Raw genomic sequence first — 19248 nt, 5'->3', positions numbered from 1 at the left:
CTCTTCGCTTCCTGGCTGTTAGGGTCTGAAGTAGGATGTGTTACTGTAGCGACGGCGTGTGTAAGAACCATGTGTATCGACAATGTGTGTGGGACACAGTGCTGTGACATGATGGGAAATACACTTCAGCTGGTGTAAGAATATCTGAGCACTGCGTTTGCGGGAGAATAATATAATTATTTGAATAATCACTCAAAATGATTATGTCTTAAATAATGACTATGTGTCTTGCATAACGAGTATGTGTCTTACAAAACGACCATGTGACTTATACAACGACTATGTGTCTCTTAAACAACGACTATGTATATCTTTCACAACGACTATGTGTCTTACATAACGACTACGTGTGTCTCACATAACGACCACTTGTATCGTACACGGCAACGTGTGTCTTACATAATGGATATGCATGTCCAACAAAACGACTACGTGTGTCTTACATAATGGCTACGTGTGTCTCACACAACGACTATGTGTGTCCTACACAACAACTACATGTGCCTCACACAACGACTACGTATCCGTATGTCTTAAACGACCACGTGTGTCTCACATAACGAGTATATGTGTCTTACAAAACGACTACGTGTGTCTTGAAGTAAAAAAGTCCCCTTTTCAGACCATATGATCTATAGGGCAGATGATGTGAAGGCCATCTGTTTCTGTGGCCCACGGTGAACGAAGGTGTCACGTGGTCAGCATAGAACCAACTGCCTTTGCTTTTCCCCAACTAATCAGGTATCCTTTAGACTCAGAGGCGCCCTAAAGATCCCGAAATAAAAATTTCAATCTTCACCAGTATTAGAACCTGGGATGGGACTCTCCCGTTTGGAAGCCAAACCACTCAGTCACCACGCCTCCGCGTGTGTCTTACATCAGGGCCGGCCTTAGACATAGGCAAACTAGGCTTCCAATGGGTGAAAGCCTCGCACTATATTTTTAATGCAGTGTTTCCCATACCTTAGTGTTCCGAGAGGCCTGAATAGGTTTTTCACAAACTACTGGAATAATTAACTATTAGGCCAGCACGTAAATTAATTAATCTCTCTAAAAAAAAAATCCTTTCCCGGGTCAAAGGTTAATAAAAGGGACTTATCTTGAAAGCATAGAAGCTCATATTTCGTATTTATTTTTAAAGCAGTGTTTCCAATACCTTAGTCTTTTTTAGTGTTCCGCCAGGCCCGAATAGGTGTTTCACAAACTACTGGAATAATTAACTATTAGGCCAGCATGTTTAGCCTGACTTGAGCCATATAGCCTGACTTGAGCCATATAGCCAGACTTGAGCCATATAGCCAGACTTGAGTCATGTAGCCAGACTTGAGCCATATAGCCAGACTTGAGCCATATAGCCAGACTTGAGCGATATAGCCAGACTTGAGCCATATAGCCTGACTTGAGCCATATTGCCAGACTTGAGTCATATAGCCAGACTTGAGCCATATAGCCTCTAACAAAAATAAACAAAATGTTCCGCTAATCTACTCAGAATGTGCGAAGTGTTCCGTTAAGGAAGAATTTTGGGAAACACTGTTTTAACTCATTGAGTGCGGAGCGTCTATCCCATAGACCAGGGGTACTCAGCCTGTGGGTCGCAAGCCCCTTGGGGGTCGATTGACGATTTGCCAGGGGTCGCCTAAGAACATGAAAAATAAGGATTGTTATTGTCTATTCTTCTATTGCTGTGTGTGTCTATGGGGGGGGGGCGCGGCAGAGTGGTATATTGTAAAAAGGGGTCGCCGAGCTTAAAAGGTTGAGAACCGCTGCGGCATAGACGGTCTGACTACCCCTAAACGCACGGTCGTGCCCTACCTTTGTTTCGTCGCATTTTTAAATTTAACTTTTTAACTAACAACATTGGAACTATTTTTACTTTATAAAAGAGTTCTTCATCCTTTGTTTACATAGAAATTTAAAGCTCTTGGCTTTTATTTAGACATTTATTTTTACTTTTTTTATGATGTAAAAAAAACGTCGCCATGACTACGCTAGTCCAAGACACACCCACAATGTTTACTACTGAAGAAACTTTATAATTATTCTAAAATTTATAACAAATAAATAGTAATAATGACGAGTTTGATCTAGATATATAGAATAGACATCTAGAATCTAGATCTAGATAGTAAGATACTGATTAGATTCAGGTAAGTACTAAGTCTAAGTCGTCTAAATTTAGCGTATTTTACTAGATCTAGATGATGATATAGATAGATAATAGATACTAGATTTAGAATTTAGATGATACTAGATCTATTTATATCAAATAATCATCCACTGTGGGCATTTTTTGCCCATTTTCTTTTTTTTTTAGTATTGTTTATCTGTAAAAATCTACATCATGGCTATGCTTGTCCAAGACACACCCACAATTTTTACAACTGTAACAACTGAAGTCAGTGAAGAAGCTTTATAATTGTTCTATGTATACTTCTATGAATAGTAATAATGAAGATTTAGATCTTGATCTACATTTAGCATAGGTCAGGATGAAACAGACTTAGCATTTAGTAATCATTTAGTTTAGATTTAGGCTTTAGGCTTCTGGAATGTAGATAAATTTATATATACAGTTGACTAGATCTATGCTTTTATCTTTACACCTGGGTAGATCCCTATAGATCTAAGCCTAAGATAAATGAAAACATCAGAAATGGTAGATCTAAATCCATTATACATCCACCATGCTGGGCTTTTTCTTGGTATATTTTGTATAACAATTATTTAGTATTGTTTATCAGTAAAAATGAAGTAGAATTTTTATTGTCCTTCAGCTAGTTAGAGATTTAGGCTTTGATCTCTCGCTAGCCTATGTCTTGCACTGGTCTAGAACTAGAATGAAAGATGTTCTAGGCAAATAAAAAGAAGATAAATCTAGATCTATATCCCAATTGATTCAAATGTACATAATATTTGAGTACATTTGATTGATAAATTTAGTACTGGTATCTATTGTTATTGGTAGAAATAGTGCAATATTTTTTCCCTTTTCTGACTAAAAAGCCATGTAAAAATAATAATATAATCAGTGATTCATCATCTTTTATTGACTGTTTTATCACATTTCTTTTTGAAAAAGATGTCAATAGTCTAATATGATGTTTCAACAGTAATGCAAAAATCAAAATCTATATTTAGGTCTCAGAAGTTCTAAAGCTGGCATCCATTTTTTTTTGAGGGTCATATTATTTAGATTATAATTTGTATCTTATATTTAAATAGAAAGATGTTTACATTTTCTCATTCTCCATGCATTTACCTATACTTTGATACCAAATATGTTACAATAGCATCGTTGGTACTTGAATAATAAATTTTTGTTTTAGTCATGTTTGGAACATTTTCTTTTTTTTTTTTTTTTTTTAAAAGTAGCATTTTTTTAGAAAAAAAACACAGCACTCAAATGAGTTAAAGCTATATTTTACTTTTTTAATAAGTCCACTTATTTTTAATATCCCTTAAGTCATTTCCACTTCTTTTAACACGCTGTCTAAATAAAAAATAAAACCAATCCCAATAGCATTAATAATAATAATAATAATTTTATTTATAAAGCTCTGTTAACAAACAAAATGTAGGCTCAAGGCGCTGTAATAACAATACAAACACAGACACGACAGCTAAAATGACAGTTAATCTAAAAAAGTTTTAAACAGATAGGTCTTAATGTTCTTCTTAAAAGTGGTATAGCATGTTGTCTGTCTGGGGAGTGAGTTCCAAACCTTTGGTCCGTGCACTGAAAAAGCCAGCAGACTGTAGCTTTTGAGGGAGAAACGTGGCACCACTAAAAGCGTTGCGTCCATTGAGCGCAGGGCTCTCTGGGGGACATATGGAGTAATCAGTTCTCTAAGGTACAGGGGCATCTCATTGTTATATATACACTGATTACAAAGTGTGGCGACCTTGTAATCGATTCTCGCTTTCACGGGAAGCAAATGGAGCATGCGAAAGAGCGTAGTAGCAGAATCTTGTCTTGTTTTTCTAAGTACTATTCGTGCAGCGTTGTTCTGAATACGTTGCAGTTTGGCTATTTTGTCATCATGTATACCTGCTAGCAAGGCGTTACCGTAGTCAAGGCGGGAGAGTATGAATGCCACAGCTAGCCTTTTTGTTGACTCTGTTGTTAAATATGGTCGGATCTGGCCTAATCTACGCAGCTGCAGATAAAGACCATTGCAGAGCTGACTTATGTGTGGGTCGAAAGATAGTGTTGAGTCGAAGAAAACTCAAGGATTCCACACTACATGGACATAAGGAAGCTGGCAGTTCGTAATAAAAAGAGAATCTGTGCGTTCAACTTTCGAGACGTTGTTCCGAGTGCCAATCTTAATTACTTCTATTCTTATCTTCGTTCATCTTGACCTTATTTTCAACCATCCAACTGCTCACCCTTGCAATGGTACTACTGATTTTCTCTGCCAGATGCAACACATCTGATGGTACTGAGGAATCGTATAACTGTAAGTTATCGGCAAAGAAATGGTATAAGATAGATCAGTCTTTTTTTTTTTTTGAGAAAGAGAAATAAAGAGAGAGAGAGAGAGAGAGAGCAAGTAATAGTAATTTGTAATAAAAACAAAGCAAAAAAACTAAATACTAATAGCATCAAAAAGATAAATCTAGATTTATTTTCATTTTGCTACATTCGAAAGGGAGATAAACGATTACAGTTCATAAAATTGAAATTGATGTTTCTTTTTATTTAGAGAACAAATAAATGTAGAAAGGGGAACGTGGCATTCCATTGGGGCCTTCTGGCAATCCATTTTTACTTTCCAGGCCTGAATTTTACACTGATGGTATGAAGAAATGTATTCAGTGTCTAATACCGTATGTATGTATTGCTTGCATTATAGGTTGACAAAAAAACAACAACAAACAAACAAAAAAACAAGTCGTATAAGTGCCGTGGGCGCATAATAGAGCAGGTACGGTGTTTCCAAATCAAGTCAAAAGTCTATATCGGAGAAATTACGTTGTGAAAGATAAACGAAAACAATATGGGGTTTCAAGAGCGAAAAAAAAAAAGAGACAGACAGACAGAAAAGGGCAGACACACTAATTCATGGGATAAAAAAGTATGTTAGTATGTTAAAATACGGTCCATTTATTAAAATAATAAAAAAAAAAAGAATGGGCTGTTCTGGCCAGAATTATCAATATCTAAATAATATATTAACCTCGGTATTTAATCTACAAATCTAGATAATTACTATTTACCCACTAGATTTAGATCAATATACTTATTTAATTGGTATGATCATGTTTTAGGGAAATTACCCAACTTTTTAACTTGACTTAGAAAAATAGATCTATGTTATTGTTATAGATCTAGAATAATCTAGATCTACTATCTGCGAGTGCGACTCACACTCACTGTGACTGTGTGTCAGTAGTCATTAGACCTTGGTTGAGTAAACAGCTAAGGCTAATTAAAAGTAATTAATATAAATTATAACTATTAACACTTAACTTTATTAACTTGACATTCCATTTTGTCTACTGTATGATGTGTTCTTGTGTATCAGTCAGTGTATTACATGCTGTCTCCTTTTTTCGGTACTCTGCTGTTCATAGACCCCTTTCTACAGTCACAGTTATTGCTATCACAACTTCTGAAGTTTGGCGGAAATTAAACATTTAAAAAAAAAAATATTTGTCATTGTTTAGTTGTGTACAGTGTGGCGAAAGATCTATGAAGATGAGTGGCTCTCAGGAAGTCATTGCGTCAAGTGATACCCTGACCAAACCATTGTTTCGAGAAATAACAGCTGAAGACTATGACCCTGAGATCACCGAGATGGAAAGTCTCTGCATGAACTGTGAAAAACAGGTAATTTTACAAAGTTGGTAATTTTACAAACAGGTAATTTTACAAACTTGGTAATTTTACAAACTTGGTAATTTTACAAACAGGTAATTTTACAAACTTGGTAATTTTACAAAGTTGATAATTTTACAAAGTTGGTAATTTTACAAACAGGTAATTTTACAAACTTGGTAATTTTACAAAGTTGGTAGTTTTACAAACAGGTAATTTTACAAACTTGGTAATTTTACAAACAGGTAATTTTACTTTACAAGAATGAGAAATGCAGTTTTCTAACATGTTTACAAGAGACATTTATACAAATATAATTTTTTAAAAATGTTTCTTAAAGTATAAAATAATTTAATTAAAAAAAAAACATTTATATCTTTAAACAGAGCATGAAGAGATGTGATGGTTGAGTGTTAAAGTTCTTGAATCATGTACAGAAGAGCACAGGGTTAGAATCCTGATAATGGCGAGGATTTTTAATTTTATAATCTTTAGGGCACCTCTGAGTCCACCCAGCTCTGATGGGTACCTGACATTAGTTGGGAAAAGTAAAAGCAATTAGTCGTTTTGCTGGCCACATGACACCCTCGTTAACTGTGGGCCACAGAAAAAGATGACCTTTACATCATCTGCCCCATAAATCGCAGTGTCTGAAAGGAGTACCGGTACTTTACTTTTTTTTTTACTTTACTTGGACAGGGCATGACCTGAATCTTCCTCACCAAAATTCCATTCTTCAGAGAGGTGATAGTGTCATCATTTGCATGTGATTACTGTGGGAATAAGAATGCTGAGCTCCATCCTGGTGGAACCATTCAAGACAGAGGTGTGGCTTATAAACTTAATGTGAAAAAAACTAAGGTTTGTTGTGATGACACTTTGTCTATAAATCTATATCAATGTGTTTTGATCTGTATATAGATCTATAAATCTATATCAATGTGTTTTGATCTGTATATAGATCTATAAATCTATATCAATGTGTTTTGATCTGTATTTTATAAATCTATATCAATGTGTTTTGATCTGTATTTTATAGATCAATATCAATGTGTTTTGATATGTATTTTATAGATCAATATCAATGTTTGCCATATAAATTTCTTGTTCATTTTTAAATATGATCTACAGAGCAATATGAAGTAGATATTGAACAAATGTTTTGGGTTTTCTTATGAATTGAACAATTGTTTGCAGTGTTCTCATAAAGCAAGTATAAACTCACTTAAATACAGCTACCATCTTTTGAAGAGCTTTTTCAAGAAAGATGCATTTCCAAAACACTCAGGATTCTTAAAGACAACCTGCACCCATTAAACCACTATTACAAAGATCTGAACGAATTGGTCATCTCCTTTCCATTAGAACTAAAACAGAATGATTTAAAAACTCCTTTATCCCACTATTGGTCAGAATGTTACAAGATCAGCTGTCGCCATCAAGAAGTACATAGAAGTCAAACTCATAAAGCACTGGTTGTGAATGTGTATGTGTTTTGTGTGTGAATGTTGTTCAAATTTTTTCATCCATATTGTTTTTGTAAAGTAGTTACGCTGAGGTTGTCAATTGTAGTCAAACTGAATTTCCATTTAATTGGATCAATAAAATTATCTTATCTTAACTTCAAGCCATTAAAAATAAATCTTAAAATAAAGTGTCAGAGGATACTTGCTCTAAGGCTGAATATTTGCTATCTAGACATTACAGCTTGTAGCAGTAAGATTACAAAGGTTACCAACTTTGAAGATCACTTGGCTCAATGGTAACTTTTAAACAATACAAACCTAGACAGACTTAGAGTTAGATCTTCCTGCGCCGTTTGGCACATTGAGAGGCAAGCTGTCTCCACAAAGATCTGGCAATGTCTGAAGCCACTTCTCACCTGGGATAGACTTGCCATTTCATAATTTTTCTTCTCTGCATTCTCATTATCATGTTGGAGGGTTAAGATGACAAGTCCTCTATTGAGGTAACTGTACAGTCATTTCCAATTTAGGCAGCTTTCAATACTATTTTTCTTCTGTAGGCGTGTTTTAGGTCCAATAACTCTTTCAAGCTTCTGTCTAAAGTATATGCAGCTTTGCAGGGCATGGTCTGTATTCTCTGGTGACACTCCACAAGTGCATGTTTTGCTTTTTCCAATTTTCAGTTTCAGCAACATGTGTTGTCTCATTTTGTTGTGACCTGTTTGGAGGTCATCTTCTTCTGCAAACACATAGACTGATAGTTTTGATAAATGTCTTTACTCTCTGCCAGAATTGTATCCTTCTTTTCTATCATTCCATCTTTCTATAATTTCATCATTCCATCTTTTCATCATTCCATCTTTTCATCATTTCATCATTCCATCTTTTCATCATTCCATCATTTCATCATTCCATCTTTTCATCATTCCATCTTTTCATCATTTCATCTTTTCATCATTCCATCTTTTCATCATTTCATCTTTTCATCATTCCATCTTTTCATCATTCCATCTTTCTATTTTTTCATCATTCCATCTTTCTATCTTTTCATCATTCCATCTTTTCATCATTTCATCTTTTCATCATTCCATCTTTTCATCATTTCATCTTTTCATCATTCCATCTTTTCATCATTCCATCTTTCTATTTTTTCATCATTCCATCTTTCTATCTTTTCATCATTCCATCTTTTCATCATTCCATCTTTTCATCATTTCATCATTCCATTTTTTCATCATTCCATCTTTTCATCATTTCATCTTTTCATCATTCCATCTTTTCATCTTTAAACCCTTAAATTGTTTGGCACTTCAAATAAAAATAGATGTATATTTCCTGTACTATTTCTTGGTTCACTTGCTATCCAGCGGAACATAAAGATTTATTCCTACTGCTGTTACACTTTTAGTTTCTTAAATATTTCTAATTGTAATCCTCTTTTTTATGGCTGCGCTGCACTGACCAGTCCCTTTGTAACTAGCAGATTTTGAAATGTAGCTAAATTTTGTGTTGATGATCTAATGACAGTCCCTTTGTAACATGCAGATTTTGAAATGTAGCTAAATTTTGTGTTGATGATCTCATGACAGTCCATTTGTAGCTAGCAGATTCTGAAATGTAGCTAAATTTTGTGTTGATGATCACATGACCAGTCCATTTGTAACTAGCAGATTTCAAAATGTAGCTAAATTTTGTGTTGATGATCACATGACCAGTCCATTTGTAACTAGCAGATTTCAAAATGTAGCTAAATTTTGTGTTGATGATCTCATGACCAGTCCCTTTGTAACTAGCAGATTTCAAAATGTAGCTAAATTTTGTGTTGATGATCTCATAATGCTTAAATCTCATGCCTGTCTAGTCATGTTGTAGTGATTCTGGAGTTAGAGAGTTACACACTTGCATGATGGGTAAGAATAGATCATGAACACAATTTCAAATTGAAACTTGAATAATAATAATAATAATGGCAATTAAGGATGAGTGCAGTGTTTCACATGACTATGCAAACCCAGTGTTGTGAGACAGTACTATGCGGCATGTGTGGCCAACCGTGACACACGGTCAAGTGTGGTGTACCTGAACAGTTAGTGGACTGGGGGGGGGGGGGCAGTCATGAGGTTGTGTTGCCAACAATGAGAAAGAAAAGAACTAGTGGATTTGTTTGTGTTGAATGTTAACCTTATGTACATATATTGTTATGAAATTCTTTGCAAATAAAGACTTAAAGGGACTTGTATCACCTCACCCAGCTGCAACCTACATGTTTTTACACATCTGATGCAGGCAAAGCGGTTATCCACTGGGGTCTGTTTAAGTTTTCTTTTCATCTTGTGTGCTTGTCTTCAACAAAGGTTTTTCTTTGGGCTTTAAATGAGTGTCCCGAGGCTACTTTTCTCTATGTGCCTGAGTTGATCATTATAGATTATAAACTATTCTCTCCATGTCCAGGTACTCAACTTCCAAACAAATTGCCCACGGTGTGGTTCACCCTGTGATACGCATATGAAGGTAGTCAGTATCCTTTGGTTCAATTGTTGAAATATAAAATAAGGTTTGTTCCTTCTTGTTCCACTTCATTAAGATTTTTGCTCTGCTTGGTTTATCTGTTGCTCTTAGTTGCTCTGTGCTGCTATACAGTGTTGGCTTTGCTGCATTGTTGAGATCATGGGGTCTTTTTTTTTTTATATTTTAAATTACTATTGTATAGTGTATCCTTCATGCCATAGCAGAGCTCAGTGCTCTATAGCCCAATCTCTTTTGTTGACCAGGTGGGGGGGAGGGGGTATCTGGGATAAGGTTTCTGTGCTTAGCATGACCCAGTATTCAAACTAACCCTCTTGATAGTTAATCAAGAGTTTTGTGCCATTTGGCCACAAATTCCACGTATGAAGGGAATTAAATTAGGGCATTCTAAGATTGAGATGAGCGGTAAAGCACTTGGTTTCCAAACCGAGGTCCCGGGTTCGAATCCTGCTGAAGTCTGGGATTTTTAACTTCGGGATCTTTGGGCACCACCCAGCTCTAATGGGTACATGACATTAGTTGGGGAAAGTAAAGGCAGTTGGTAGTTTTTGCTGGCCACATGACGCCTTTGTTAACTGTGGGTCACATAAACAGATGTCCTTTACATCATCTGCCCTATAGCTCGCAAGGTCTGAAAAGGGAACTATTCTAAGATTGACAGTGTTGTAAGTTATGGCCCTTAACCTTTGAACAATGTTGCTATTTTAAAAATGATTGTTTAAAAATAAAATGTCCTTAATGGTTTAATTAAGATATTCCGCATTTTAAAGAAGTTGTCATCATGGCTACAAACTGTGATAAGTGCGGTCATCGTGACAATGAGAGTGCAGGTGGCATAGAGGAACTGGGCCAGAGGATGAAGCAGATCATCAACACCCAGGAGGACTTGTCTCGAGATGTTTTGAAGGTCAGTGACCTGGTGGAGCATGTCATTTGTCATTTGAGAACCACTTGTGTTTTAAGCATCTTATACTTACAAATCCCTGTCATTTGCAGACTTCATTCTGATCTGTAGCACAGTAAGGTGCCAGGGAGTCAATAGATTAGTGCATGGAGGATATCCAAGGGCCAATACAATTACTGAACCTCATGATACTGAGTGCAGGTGTAAGGGAGATAGTCAGCTTTCCAGTCGTGTAGACCTGCTTTATTTTAACTGATAATAGAATTGACACATAAATCCTATTAAAATAATAATTCTCAATGAGTAACAATGATATGTATATTAATCATATTCAAGTAATTAAATAATATCATTTCTTCTTTAAAAAAATGAACAACCACCATAAACCAAGTTATTTATCCTTGGTATGGCCAAATACTAGAATATGCATCCTACTTTTGGGACCCCTCAACTTACAAGAACATAGAGAAACTGGAACAGATACAAAATAGAGCAGTGAGATTCATAACAAATGAATATTCGCATTTGACTAGAGTAGCACATTTATTAAAATCACTAAATTTATAAAGCCTTCAGGATACAAGACTTAAAAGTAAAGTACTAATAATAGACAAATACATAAAACACTGAACCAAAATCTTCAAATACAAAAACAAAACCCAATAAAATACTCAGACAGACACAAAGATAAAGGCACATTCCTAGTTCCATATGCTAGGACAAATTTGTACAAATGCTCCTTCTTCCCTAGTGCTATTAGAGCATGGAATGGGTTGCCTGAGCCAACAAGGAAAACTAATGACTTGGTATAATTTAAGTCATTGGTTAATATGCATGTGTAGGACGTAATCATCTTTTTTGAAGTAACGTCTGTATTTTATAAAGCCCAGTCCATTTGAGATGTCATTAAAGTGTTTTCGACACTGGTGATTCAACTAAGTTTTAGGTTTGGAAGCCGAGTTTCCAGTAAAGTAAATGGAACTTGCCTTTCTTCAAATATATAATTATGAAGACACTAATATTGGTAATGATGCTAACACATATAGATGAAGGCAAACTTTAAAACAGCATTGACTGGATTAATCTTTGATGAAGGACTCATCAACCCATACCATATGTCCACAGAGTGAGCTGGCTACGCTGAGTATACCTGAACTAGACTTTGAGATGGAGATGGGCACACTGGGTGGTAAATTTACAACAATTGAAGGCCTGCTAATGGATGTTAAGAATCAGGTAGGCTGCTGAAAAGTTGATGTATTACAATATTTTCAATCTTCCCCAGCAAAATCCTGTGATAAATTGGTGATAAATGCTGAACATCCTTAACTTGTTAAACACCCTTAACTTGTTAAACATCCTTAACTTGTTAAACATCCTTAGCATGTTAAACATCCTTAAATGGTTTAACATCCTTAACTTGTTAAACATCCTTAACTTGTTAAACATCCTTAACTTGTTAAACATCCTTAACTTGTTAAACATTCTTAGCTTGTTAAACATCCTTAACTTGTTAAACATCCTTAATATGTTAAACATCCTTAAATGGTTTAACATCCTTAACTTGTTAAACATCCCTAGCTTGTTAAAAACAGACAAGAAATATTTAAATGAATTTAATAGGTAAATGTAAATTGTGCTGTTCCTTATGAAGCTATTTCAAAGTATTATCTTGCTATGATAGTCTGGGATGTTAATAATTAAAGTATGATGTTTTATTTAAAAGAGATTTTTTTTTAAGTCAAAAATCTTTTCCCACTCATTTCGATTTGTCATTTTAACTGATGAATTTCTTTTTTCTTCTTTTAAAAAAAAAATTGTAGTCCTGTAACATGGCATTGAACTATTTCTCCAATGCCCACAGGTTGCCATGTGGCAGGTAGTTTTCAGGCCTTCTATGATGATTGTGGTTTGGCTCCAGGGGGCTCCACCTCTTTTAAGTTTAACACAAACCTCTTTTACTATCTATTTAATATTTCAAAAGTAGCCAAAGAAACACACATCAAATTTTTTAATATGTTAAGGATAGGCTCTTGGCAGACCAAGTAGGTGTTGTGACCTATGGTTGAAATCTTTGGATGAATCTAAAACTGCCAGGAGAGTCTGGTGGCAGCACATGCGCCATCCTAACCGAGAGGACCCGTGGTGGAGGCTAAAACGGTCGGAACAGTCAATAATTGCGCAGTGGCGTATGGGGCACTGCCCCATTGGTGCATACTTTGCCCGGTTCCGGCCCAATTTTGATGCCCATTGCCGATACTGTGGGGAGTGAGAAGAAACGGTGGTGCACGGCTTGCAAGAGTGTCTGCTGCTCCTTGAGCCGAGAGGAGACATATCCAGTGGTCAACTAGATCTGTAAGGAGGCTATGAGGCACTACGCCGCACAGAAGAGTTCCTTTCCAGGGCACTACGGAAGACCTAGGTCTCCCTGCCTTGTCACCAATCGGAATTCATCTCAGGTGTTGTGACCTAGTAGGAAGGAACACTATGGATAAATTAGGACAGTCTTAAATTTGAATCTACACATCCTGGTGCAAGTTGTTGTTTTACTTTTTAAATGTTAGGTCATTCCTGAATTATGCCCCTTTTAGTTTTGACTTTAACAAATCATTGATACGCTGGATATATGAGACTCTCTTTCCTATTAAAGAACAGTAACTTCCCACATGGATATTTCTGCAACATATTGTGTAATATGAGACAAATTGTATTAACACTACCTGACTGCTGTATCAATTTTTCCAGTAATTTCCAAAATGGCGCTATGCCCCTATACCTATTTTGTTATGTTCTTGCCCATTTAATGAAACAAAATGAATCAGAATTTAAATATAACCAACCAATCTTAAATAAACTGGGAGGCTGCCTGGTCGTGGATTTTGCATGCTGGACTGTCATTCAGACTTATCGATTCTGAAGTAACACCCAAAACATGTCAAAGATTTGTGCAAACAAGCTACATGTTTAGCTATTGTGAGTGTCTGCCTTCATGTGTTGACATTGAATTGGTATGGATTTACATGAAAAATTACTAGAAATATGCAATGTACATGAACCAGGCACCATGTAGGCATGTAAAAAGTCTAAATTTGATCAGAATATTAGTTCCTTTAGACTCTTAAGGACTCAGAATTTTATCTGAGAAAAATATTTTTACTTCAGAGACAGTGATTCAGATTGATTGATTGGATTCAAATTGATTGGTGAGATTTAGATTGATTGACTAGATTCAGATTGATTGATTGACTCAGGACCGGACACAACAGAATGCGACAACACATGTTCCGGAAGCTCAAAATTGGAACCAGTGAAATCTGCCCATGTGGAGTATCACCAGAAAATGCCGACCACGTCCTCCAAAACTGCTCTCTCTACCAAGAGGTCCATATAAGACATTGGCCCCAAATCACCCCAATAGAAAGAAAACTATATGGAGAGCTCCCTGATTTGGAAACCACTGCGCAGTTCATCTCACGTATTGGTCTAGTCATATGAACACTCCAACATAACAATGAGAACGATGAAGAAGAAGAAAAAGATTGATTGAGATTCAGATTGATTGATTAGATTCAGATTGTTTGATTAGATTCAGATTGATTGATTAGATTCAGATTGATTGATTAAATTCAGATTGATTGATTAGATTCAGATTGATTGATTAGATTCAGATTGTTTGATTAGATTCAGATTGATTGGATTCAGATTGATTGATTAGATTCAGATTGTTTGATTAGATTCAGATTGTTTGATTAGATTCAGATTGATTGATTAGATTCAGATTGTTTGATTATATTCAGATTGATTGATTAGATTCAGATTGATTGATTAGATTCAGATTGATTGATTAGATTCAGATTGATTGATTAGATTCAGATTGTTTGATTAGATTCAGATTGATTGGATTCAGATTGATTGATTAGATTCAGATTGTTTGATTAGATTCAGATTGTTTGATTAGATTCAGATTGATTGATTAGATTCAGATTGTTTGATTAGATTCAGATTGATTGATTAGATTCAGATTGTTTGATTAGATTCAGATTGTTTGATTAGATTCAGATTGTTTGATTAGATTCAGATTGATTGATTAGATTCAGATTGATTGATTAGATTCAGATTGATTGATTAGAGCATTGAAGATTTTTTATTACATCTAGAGCATGAAAGACAGTGTGAGTAAGAAAAAGGGGCGTGGCATTCAAGAGTTCAAGCATGGGGGACACTTTAGTTTAAGGGAAAAGGGCTGGTAAGAATAATCTAGTTAATCACCTTGAACTTGCCTCTTTCTAAGAATGTCATATGAAGAAACAAAGAAACCACAACCTTTGACCTTTCATGTCCAATGATATTTTCCAAGAGAAATCTGGATAGCTTACAACAGTGTTTCCCAAACTTTTTCTTTAAGGGAACATATTTTGATTATTTACTGGAACACTTTGGCTTGTTTTTTTAAGAGAGGTTCATTCATGGATGACTTACTAGTTAATTATTCCAATAACTTGTGGAATACCTATTCAGGCCTTGTTCCGGGGAACACAGTTTGGGATGGCTGCCTGGTCGTGCGGTTTGCACGCTGGACTGTCGTTCGGACTTATCGATGGTCCCGGGTTCAAACCCTACTCGCTCCCATCTCCCGTCGTCCTGCGGGAGGTTTGGACTAGGAAGTAATTATCTTCAACTCTGAAGGAACATCCGAAATAAGACAAACAAACAACAAACAACCCTGGCTTACAGTAATAGAATCTAAATGAGCAAATATGATATTCAGTTGTACGCATGTTGTTAAAATGATGACATTATCCTATAAAATATAGAAAAATTTAAAAAAATGGTTAAGGTCCCAGTAAAAAAAAAAAATAATTTAGAAATATAATGTATATTATAATAATATTCATTTTATAATCGAAATATTATTTAATTATGGATATGCATTAATATAAATCACCAGCTGATGTCTGGGCGACTATCGTCACTTTAGCTGAAAAAATTATTTTTTAAAAATTATTTTTTTTTTAAGATTTTATCCTGCAAACGTCAAGGCACCCGCTTTGTTCTTGATGACCCATCAGGAAACAGTTTCATTCCAAACAGACGATAGAAAATAGGACAACAGAAAACTTTCATGTAATAGAATATACTGTAAGCACGACTCACTATCAAAAGTCATTCTTCAAGGCACAGTGGAGGGAGCACCAAGAAAGGTCGTCCAAAGAAATCATGGCTGGAGAATGTAAAAAAATGGACACTACAACTCGCTATTATGTAATGTCATAGTGTTAAGTTTTAGTGAATTGCCACTAGATAAAAAGCATTCCAATGTTCTACTTTGAATGACGGCATTTTCAGATGAGGTTATATGAAACCAAGTCATATGATATTGTTTGAAAAGTGATTAAAACTAAAATTATTTTTTTTTTAAACAAATGTTACACAAAAAGACTTTTTTTCTGTTAGTGATGAAATTTTATTTTCAAATTGTCTAGTTATGTAGCTTATAAAGACATATAGAGAACCATCAGTGGTTGGACAGTGGCTTCATAAGTAATATAGAATAAAGAACAGATCTATTCACTATTTACGTTGTGAGTTATGATACACAGGCAACATCTTAAGAAAAGATTAGCCCACAATTTAATTTCTATTTGAATCTAATTATAAAAATTTTAAATAAAATAGAAACCCATGCCGAAAATAATCTCATCTTTCAACATCTTTGTGAAACAAATGATGAAAAAATTGTTAGACTAATGTTGTAAACTGAAGTTTGCTGGATATTTCGAAAGGGGTTTGTTATTGCTCGTTTTGTTCAACGGTTGGCGGTGACTTAACTCTTTCTCTCCGTTATTATTTAACACGTTCTGATGGAATCAACGCTGGTATCGTCTGTTAAGAGAGAAAGAGTTAAAGCAGGCTACAAAAATGGTTCTCCATGGTAGGCTTCTAACGCAAATGAATAAAACTAACCTCCGACTGCAAGGAAAGAAATGTACTGTCATTGATTATATCATTTTTTTTATAGAGATATTACATCTATTTTAAAGAGTTTTACAATCTCACATAACTTGTTTGTTGACAAATGAATTACTGCCTAAGGACATCGATATCTATGCAATTCACATAACAATGCTCTATGAAGAAATGACGATTCGCTTCTAGGATGTAAATAAATTTTTTTAAAAATTAAACATAAATGACAATTTATATTAAACATCTGTTACCGATGTTCAAATGGAGTTGCAAGAAAAAATAAATGTACAAAATTATGTCTTCAGTAAAAAGAATGTTAACATACGAGGCACAACAGAGATGTGGCTGCATTTGAATGTTTCAGTAAAATTCCAAAACTGTGGTCGAAAATGGAATTATATTTTTTAGCTTTTCCTTGAACATACATGGTATACCTAGATTTAGTGCTAACAAACTAATAAGCAAAATAAATAAGCAAAGAAATAGACTGGATGTAGTGACTAGAGGAGATCTTCGCCTTGATTTGGCTAATTTAAAGCTTAAAATTTCTAATATTGTCAGGTTGCAGGAGGCACAAGGTTCCCATTAGTTTAATTTCATTTTGTAGTGAATTCAGCAATAATAATGTTTATATTAAAAATAAAACTAAATTTACAATTAAACCTAAAAACAGTAGGCCCTAATATTCCAAAATTTAAAAGGGGGACTATTCTTAGGATTTGAAAGAAAGTCATGACAATGAGATTAATTTTTGTGTGTAATCACAAATTAATTGACAATTTTTGTATAATGATAATATTGGTATTGCTTTCGATTCCGAAGAATACGACTGAGTGCAGTGTTTCACATTACTACGCAAACCCAGTTTCGACCTGCATATTTTCCCTAATTTTGTGCAGACAAAACCGTTGTCTGCTGGCGGTCTATTTAAATTTTCTTTCCGTCTTTTGCGCCTGTCTTCACTAATGGCTTTTCTTTGAGTCTCAAATGTTTGTTCCGCTGCTTAGTGAGAGATCTCCAACTATATCTCTCAGAGGCCACCTATTGCTAGAGAATGATGCCAGTTACTTTCCTCTATGCCAGTGAAGGCATCTTTATAGCGCTTACGGGGGCACCTCTGTAACTCCGTCCTACTCTAAGCTCACCAAAGAAGATCGCCTTTGGCATGCAGTCATCTCCCATGCGAGATAAGTGTTATTGACAGCATAAAAATTAATAAAAATATGATATTTTGATTCAAATTTGCCTTCTCACGCTTTTTTATAAGTGTTTTTCTTATAGAAGGCGCTGGCTGATTTTTTTAAAGAAAAAATACAAAAGGGGGGCGGTAGGCCAAAAATGTTGAAGACCAATGATCTAGACCGATAACACGACAATATCAGCCATTTTGTGTCAGTGACTATGAGAAGACCAATTGTCAAAGAAGGCCTCAGCACTGACCAGCAACGTCATAGCCTGTGGGAAGTGGACCTGTACCTGTGACGTGGCAGCAGACTGTTGGCCTCCACTGCCCACCGGTTGCGACTCAAAGGTCAGTGTTGAGGCCTTCTATAATGATTGGTCTCATTATGATAACGCGGTAATTTAAAGGTCAACCTATTTTGAATTGGAATTTTTAGGTTGTACAAATACATCTGACACTCACAAAAAAAAACACTATAAATATGTGCGTATCAATATGTCAATACTATTCAGAATAAAGTCGGGAATCCACAGACATTCTGCAATCATAAAAAGTAACTGCCGTCTGTCAGTAGCTACAACACAGCCACAATGAGAGCTTTATAATGATTTAATATAATATATGCATTGAAGACTATAGACATCTAAAATTCTATGAGACAAAGGAACTCTACAACATCAAACATTTATTGTTGTTTGGTTTCTGCTTTGTCTTTTTGTATAAAAATGCCTTGACTGCCTCATCAAATACTTCTTTCAGTCCTTCTTGGGTAAGAGCAGAGCACTCTAAATACTTGAATGCCTTTATAGACTTGCTGATTTTCTTCCCTTCTGACCTTGACACTATCTGTAACGAGATGATCACAGGATGATCAAAATGAACTTTAACCTTTTACATAGATTTTATGTTAGAATGACAGACATATGATTGAAAGAGAATACAGCAAAAAAAAAAGGGAGAAAGATGGTTGATAGATAATGTATGGTGCCGCAGCATTCAACACACAAAGGCAGTGTTTCCCACACTTTTTCAGTAATTGAACACTTTGCATAATCTTAGTAATTAGCTGAACACTTTGCAGATTCTTAGTATTGAGCAGAACAATTTGCAGATTCTTAGTATTGAGCAGAGCACTTTGCAGATTCTTAGTAATTAGCTGAACACTTTGCAGATTCCTAGTAATTAGCTGAACACTTTGCAGATTCTTAGTAATTAGCTGAACACTTTGCAGATTCCTAGTAATTAGCTGAACACTTGGCAGATTCCTAGTAATTAGCTGAACAATTTGCAGATTCTTAGTAATTAGCTGAACACTTTGCAGATTCTTAGTAATTAGCTGAACACTTTGCAGATTCTTAGTAATTAGCTGAACACTTTG

General features: G+C 35.2%; 1 protein-coding gene and 1 pseudogene across 1 annotated transcript in view; one reads left to right on the top strand and one right to left on the bottom strand.

Annotated features, from left to right (window-relative positions):
* The window catches only part of LOC106051211 (ras-related protein ced-10-like), an 83199-nt gene that overhangs the window by 54541 nt on the left and 9410 nt on the right, over positions 1 to 19248 (bottom strand). The gene's annotated exons all lie outside the window — the stretch shown is intronic.
* On the top strand, positions 34 to 18403 carry LOC106060442 (zinc finger protein ZPR1-like; annotated as a pseudogene).

Source organism: Biomphalaria glabrata, chromosome 14 (genome assembly GCF_947242115.1).
Source record: "Biomphalaria glabrata chromosome 14, xgBioGlab47.1, whole genome shotgun sequence".
Classification (NCBI taxonomy): Eukaryota; Metazoa; Mollusca; class Gastropoda; family Planorbidae; genus Biomphalaria; species Biomphalaria glabrata.
Note: the sequence above shows the minus strand (reverse complement) of the source record. Positions and strands in the feature narration are given on the sequence as shown.